Source organism: Marmota marmota, unplaced genomic scaffold (assembly GCF_001458135.2).
Source record: "Marmota marmota marmota unplaced genomic scaffold, marMar, whole genome shotgun sequence".
NCBI classification, from domain to species: Eukaryota; Metazoa; Chordata; class Mammalia; order Rodentia; family Sciuridae; genus Marmota; species Marmota marmota.
Window position 1 is genome coordinate 18,779,195 of NW_026000019.1, and position 6,943 is coordinate 18,786,137.

Consider the following 6,943-nt stretch of genomic DNA (forward strand, 5'->3'; position numbering starts at 1 on the left):
CATTTCAGACCCTGTCGGATGTTTGATAATTTCTTCTAAAATTCTTAGGCTCATTTCAGGTTTCAATTAGTAGCCTCCACCCTCCCCCCCCCCCCATGGAGAGTACCCCAGAGACCATCGGGTTCTCACTTGGTGAAGTAAACCTAAGACCTAATGCCCTTCTAGTCCTGGCTTTGGAGATGACACAATCCCTTTCATTGAACATTTACATACACTGTGTCAGGCACATTGCCCACCTACTTACTTAACCCTCACCAAACTCTAAACCAGAAACTCCAGTTTCAAGAGGAGAGAAATCAGGGCTTAGAGAGATTAAGTACTTTGCCAAAGGGTCATGCAGCTTGTCACTGGTGGCCCTGGGATTAGAATTCAGCAATCTTAGCCTCTGTTCTGTTGTGTAAAGGAAAACACATAGAGTGAGCTAGCCAAGTGACCTCAGTTAAGTTACATAAACTCTCGGTGCCTTCAGTAATTCCTCAATTATGGTTGAGAGACTTAAGATGAGCTTAAACTCTCTGAGCCTGGAAAACAATTTTGGTGCTCAAACAAAGAGCACGGCATCACAGAGCTCTTGATTTGCAAACTACTTCTCTGCTCCCAGGTGCTTGGTTAATGGCACCCCCTCAGCCCAGTGACCCAGAGCTGCCCTGGATTCCTTCATTTACTGTATCTAACCCGGTAAGTCTTAGTACTCTACCTCCATGGTACTTCTTGAATCTGATACTTTGTCTCCCTCTCTACTCCACACCCTGGAAGTCAGGGCACTGTACTCTTCCTGGACTGAAATAGACTCCCAAGTCACCTTCCTGCCTTTACTCCTATCCCACGGAAGTCATTTTGCCCAACATAAGCCAGAGTCAGCTGGCTTTTCAAAAAGCAAATCTGTTATCACTTCTCTTTACAATCTCTCCCTATTTGAAGCCTTCCTATAGCTTCCCATAAAGTCCATGGCACCAGGCTCCACTCAGTGGAGGGCCTGGCTACCTGCTGATGCTGTGCGGTCCATTCACTTGACCCTCACTGTGGGCACCGAGTCAGCCCTTCCCATTGTACCAGAGCCACCTTCTTTTCTTCAAGAATCCAAACTTATTTTTACCTTAGGGCTCTTGGACTTGCTGGTGCTGTAACCCAGAAGGTAGTTCCTCCAGTTCTACCCATGGCTGACCCACATGAAGCTTTGCTTAGCAACTCCCACCTCAGCAAGGCCTGGGATGACAGAATCACCAACAGAGGCTCCTTGTCCCTGTCCATAGTGTACACACCCTGTAGGAGTGTGTGTGTGTGTGTGTGTGTGTGTGTGTCGGGTGAGGGGGAGAATATTACCACCTAAAAACTCTTAGCTTGGACTGCTACCGCAGAATCCTATATACCGGTGGCTTAAACAACTAACACTTACCTGTCACAGTTCTGGAGACTGGGAAGCACAAGATCAAGTTGTCAGCAGATTTGGTGTCTGGCCAGGGCCCTCTTCCTGGTTTACAGATGGACACCTTCTTGCTGTATCCTTCCATGGCTGAGAGATTCTCATCCTTGTTTCTCTTCTTATAAGGACACTAATCTCACGTGTGGGTCTATCCTGGTGATCCAATCACCCACCAAAGGTCCCCTCTCAAAGTACCATCACATTGGAGATTAGGGCTTCAACGTATGAAAAATTTGGAGCAACACAAAGATTTAGACCAAACATTCAGCACTAAAATTATTTGTCTGTGTACAAGTTTATTGTATGTTTTCTCCAACCGAAATAAGAACTCTAAGAGACCAGAAACCATACCTAGTCTTTAATAGGGATTAAATAAATAGGTTTTAAGAATGAGTCTTGGCTATTCCCAGCAGTACGCCCTTTGGAACTTCTGGGTCATTAATGAGGCAGGGAGTATAGATCTGTTTCAGGTTTAACCAGGACACCTGGGGAAATCTGTCAATATAGGAACTGCAGGAAGCAGGTCGCAGCAGAGAGTATGGAGAGAAGGCCCAGAGCAACTCCATGAGCCGATTTGCATATAGTGGCAGAGAGTTTGCCTCTGTGTGTGTGTGTGTGTGTGTGTGTGTGTGAGACAGAGAGAGAGAGAGAGAGAGAGATTTTTGCAGAAAAGACATGCCTCCAAAGACTTCCAAGCATAGCTTAGGGTGGTGGGAAGGAGAGACCAACAGTGCATAGTGGTACTGAATGGGAAGACAGGAAATACTACCTTCAGAGAGAGAGAGAGAGAGAGAGAGAGAGAGAGAGAGAGAGAAGCAGGGAAGGCTCATTGTCTTTTCTGTCTCTGATCATTAGGACAACTTTCTGTAGTTCTTTCTGTGGGGGACAGTGTTTTGGAAGTGATAATGTGTTTCTCCCCAGCTATTCCCTGTTATTTTTTCCCAGGCCTCATTTAATCCACTTGTCTATGCTCATTATTTTGGGGAAGGAAAGGGCGAAGGCCAAACAGATAAAAGGATTGTCCTGACTTGAGTTTCCAAAGCTCAGGCCCCAGAGGAAAGCAGGAAACACTGATGAGTAAGTGGGAGGCTTTCCTGCCACCCAAATAAAGCAAAGTTCTCCTGGCCTTAGGGGAAGGGGACCAAGGGGTGGGCTGGGTGCATAGATACAGGTCATCTGAGCACCAGGAGCCCCGTCCCTGCTGGAGCCTGGGGCAGAGGAGGGTTCAGCCATACCCCAGGTGTGTGTTAAGATGTGAGGTGCTGTTCTGAAAGGAAGCGTCTAGGGTGTCAGGGATCTGCCCTCAGTCTTCATCAACCACTCGACCCTTCTGTGGATGCTTTTGCTCAGTGCTTTTCAAATGTCATGTAGACACGAATTTTTTTAAAAATATGAATTCCAATTTGGTAGGCCTGGAGGGGGGCCTTGGATTTCTTTCTTTTTAAATTTGTTTTAGTTATACAGGACAGCAGAATGCATTTATGAACTTTTATGTATCATACATAGATGGGATATAATTTCTCATTTCTGTGTTAGTTTGCTTTTCAAAAAGCAAATCTGTTTAGCAGCATCCCCAGCCTCTACCTGCCAGAAACTAGTAGCACCCACCTTCAGTCCAGATAGCCAAAAATGTCCCTAGATATTGTCAGATGACCCCTTGGGGGGATCGACTCTTGGATGACAACCATCAATGTATACTAATTCTAGCTTGTACTCAACTTAGTATATCTTGGAAATAAGGGAAGATGACTGCGTGCTCAGTGTAGATCTGCTGTTACAATCACTAATATTTCAACTAATTGCCCTTTGAAGGTGCATAAAGGTTCATCATATTAGTGTCTCATCAGTTATACAAATGTTAAAACTCATCTTTTGTGCACTTTAAATAGATGCAGTTTATTGGACATAATTATATTTCATTATGATAAAATTTCCTTTTAAAAAAAGAAAATTCTCAGTATTTGATTATGAGTTGAAAATTGTACTTACATATTTTTATGTGTGTGGCCTGAAATTCCATGTGGGCTGAAAGTCTCTGCAAATACGCACTCTGTCGGGCAGCTTCTTGTCACTGTGATCTAAAGACCTGATGAGAGCAACTTAGAGGAGGAAAAGTTTGTTTTGGCTCCCAGTTTCAGAGGGTCAGTCCGTGGTCAGCTGGCTCCATTGCTGTGGACCTGCGGTGAGGCAGGACATCTCGACGAAAGCTGCTCCGTTTATGGCAGCCAGAAAGCAGAGAGAAAGCTTGAAGAGCCAGGGACAATGTGTGTAATTTCCCAAGACCCCCCACCCCCACCCCACCCGACAGGCACTTCCTTCACCCATGCCCTGCTGGGGCCAGAACTGGACAGGCAGTCAGTGTAGATAGGTAAATCCGGCCAGGGCGGATCAAGGAGGCCAATTTTGAGTGAGTCCCCCAATAGAGACTGCCCCCTGAGGGACTGAATGTTAATTCCTTCAGAGCCCTCCGCCCCCCTTACCAATCCAGAACCACCCCCTGCTCCAACCTGTTGCTGAGGTAACCTGTCCAGGAATGGCCCTCCCTACAGGGAGTATGAAGTTGTTCATGTGTCCTGGGCTGCTCCACCTGCCCTTCCCCCTCAGCCCACCTGGTTCCCACCTTCTGGCCATCCCACCCAGCACCCCTGGGCCTAGTCACGGACACCTGAAGGAGAGAGACAAGGGGAGAGGACAGGAGGACAAAGGCAGCCTAGGAGATATAAAAGGGCAGAACCCCTCACTTCTGGGGATACTAGGAGACCAGCTATGGCCCCCTTCTCCCTCCCGGGAGAAGTCTATGTTGTCCCTTTTTGAATAAACCCTGCCTTATGTGCTTCTCTAGTGTTATACTTCAACACTGAGGGAGCAGAACTCGTCACCAATAACCGGTGGTATCACCGCCTGCCTCTAGTTACCACCCAGTAATTCACATTAATTCTTCTATCATGTGGATTAAACCACCGATTAGGTTACAGCTCTCGGAATCTAATCATTTCACATCCTGCATGAACACAGGAGCACTTGGGGGACACCTCATATCCTAACCACCATGCTTGCTGATGGTAGGGTACTTCATGGGCACAGTTCCATACAGAGAAAAATGTGTGGCTGTTTTGTCCCACTGAGTTTTAGAATCTATCATCATGCCCTAAAATAACTGCTTGTGGTCAATTCAGCTATTTTAAAAAGTACCAAGCAACATGAAGAGTGAAAGGGAAAACCAGCACTGGAGGAAAAGGAGCCGACAAGTGGGGGCTAATGATTCTGAAACCAAGTGGAATATTGCTATAGGGCTCACATTTGCATCTGAACTAATAGTGTGTGCCTGGTTTCAATGAAAAGTACACATTTCAGATTCACGGATCTTTCAAATCTAAGATCAAAGTCCAGCAACCCAGAAACCTCTGTGTTTAATAGTGCCATTTTCAGTATCATTTAGTGTCTTATTCTTTTCTCATCCTGTAGACTGTGCACTTCAACTTGACATGGCACATCACGATAAAAAGCTTCCGGTTCTGTGAGAATACAGTGTGGCCCTCCTCGCCTCAGAACCATACAACCCCCGGTGGGAGTCTGAAATAATTCGAAGAGTTATAAAAGATAAAACTTAGTTCTAACAAATGTTTTTGACATGGGTGAAAACAGTCCTTCTTCTCGGGCCCTGGGAAGGCTTCCCATCATAGAAGTGTGACAATGAGGGAGAACTTCAGTGGTCATTTGGGGAGATTCACGAATTTGGTTCTTAATGGAATCTTTTAGAAATACAGCTTCCAAGACCCCACCTCAAACCTAAAGAAATAGATTGTCTAGAGTGGAGGGATTAGGAATGTGAATCTTTCCAAAGCCTTCAGAGTGATCTGAAGATTAACTAGACTCTGGGAACCATGATGCCATCAACCCTGTACCCAAAGGCAGGGTCACCTGATGGTGTTCTTGTGCAGACCCACTAGCTCACAGGCAGCCCTTCATGGAGAAGAGCATGGGTTGTAGGGATCTGATGGCAGAGACAGAGGGTAAGGGTATCTGTGGCTGCATTAGTAGCAGGAAGAACCTGGAATGGAAGGAGATGAGTTGGGAGGGGAAACCTGGGGCTTCATCATGGAGTGATCAAAGTGTGAAGCTCGAGAGTCTCCACGTTGCCCCTTGTGTGACGGAAGCCCTTGACAGGACCATGACCTCACGAGTGGAAGAAGCCTGCCCAAGCGAATGGATTGGAGACGGGTGAGAACCATGCCGGGGGAATGGTGGGCAGCTTCATTTGAGAGTCAAGTGAGGAGTAATAAGAACTCGCAGGAGAGGCAGTAGGAATGACAAAGAGAGGGAACGCGTGGCTGCATCCCAGGGCTGGCTCTTCAAAACGCCACTGACTGGGGGCAGAGAAAAGTCAGGTGGATTCTGGGGTTGTGAGGCCCCCGAGTGGCAAAACATTAACCAGAACAGTGACATTAAGATCAAGAGCAGATTGAGGAGGCAGAGGGCAAATGAGGTTTCTGACATTTGATAATGTGTTTGTTTCTGTAACTTCCCACATCAGCCCCTCACCTGTCCCCTGGAAGAGCCGATGTAACTCTGTTATGCTCAGAGGTGGCACAAAGACCAGAGAAACGTTTGCTGAATGAAAAGCCACTGTCCATGTCTTCATCCATCATCCTCCCTGCTGTTTAGAGCCTCATTATTTCTCACTTACTGCAAGCCCAAGGACAGCCCTAGCTCATGCTGGGGTTTTGTGTGAATTAGAGCAAAGTGCCTCCTCTGGGCCTATGAATTAGGAAAACCGTGGTCACCTGCAAGGATGCAGCCCTTTTCTTCAGGGCTTGGGAGGCAGAGCGCACCTGTGGGAAGAGAAAGGTGCTGCTTCCTGTAGGGGAAACCTCTCCTGCCGGGACCAAGGGCTGGGAGGGCTCAGCGGTGGGATTTTAGGTGCTCATTCCCTCGGCTGGCACGGAGAGCCCTGGGAGTCTCTCCCAGCTGGCTGCCCGGAACCAACCCTGCCATTTCCGTAGCACTTAGAGGATTTCCCCTTGGGAAATGCAGTCCTACTGTGTCTCCCCAGCTCCGTCAGATCAAGTCCAAAGTCCTTCACTGAGAACAAAAGTCCCTTCAGGACAGCTTCTCAGGGCCACCACTCTCCTTGACATCCTGCTCTCCAGTGCAGTTCCTGACGCCTCCGTACACAGCAAGGTTTGCCCAGACTGCATCTCCTGCCCCTGCCCGCTCCCTCCCAACCCCTCCCTCCCAGACTGGGCCTGGTTTTTCCAAGATTTACCTGGTTCACCTCAAGGGAGCTGCCCTGCCTTAATTCTAGTCTAGACTAGCACCTGCCCCTGTGCCCTGTCCCTCCTGTGGTGACACCTGGAACTCAGCACTTTCCAGGCTGTGGATCCTGCCTTCCTGTCTGTGACCTCAAGGATGGAGGATGTGTTTTCTTTACACCTTTCCCCCAACATTGGGATGTGGGCACCAGGCTTAGTCTTGTTCAGTGGACAAATGACGCCTGGTGCAGATTTTACCAACCAATCA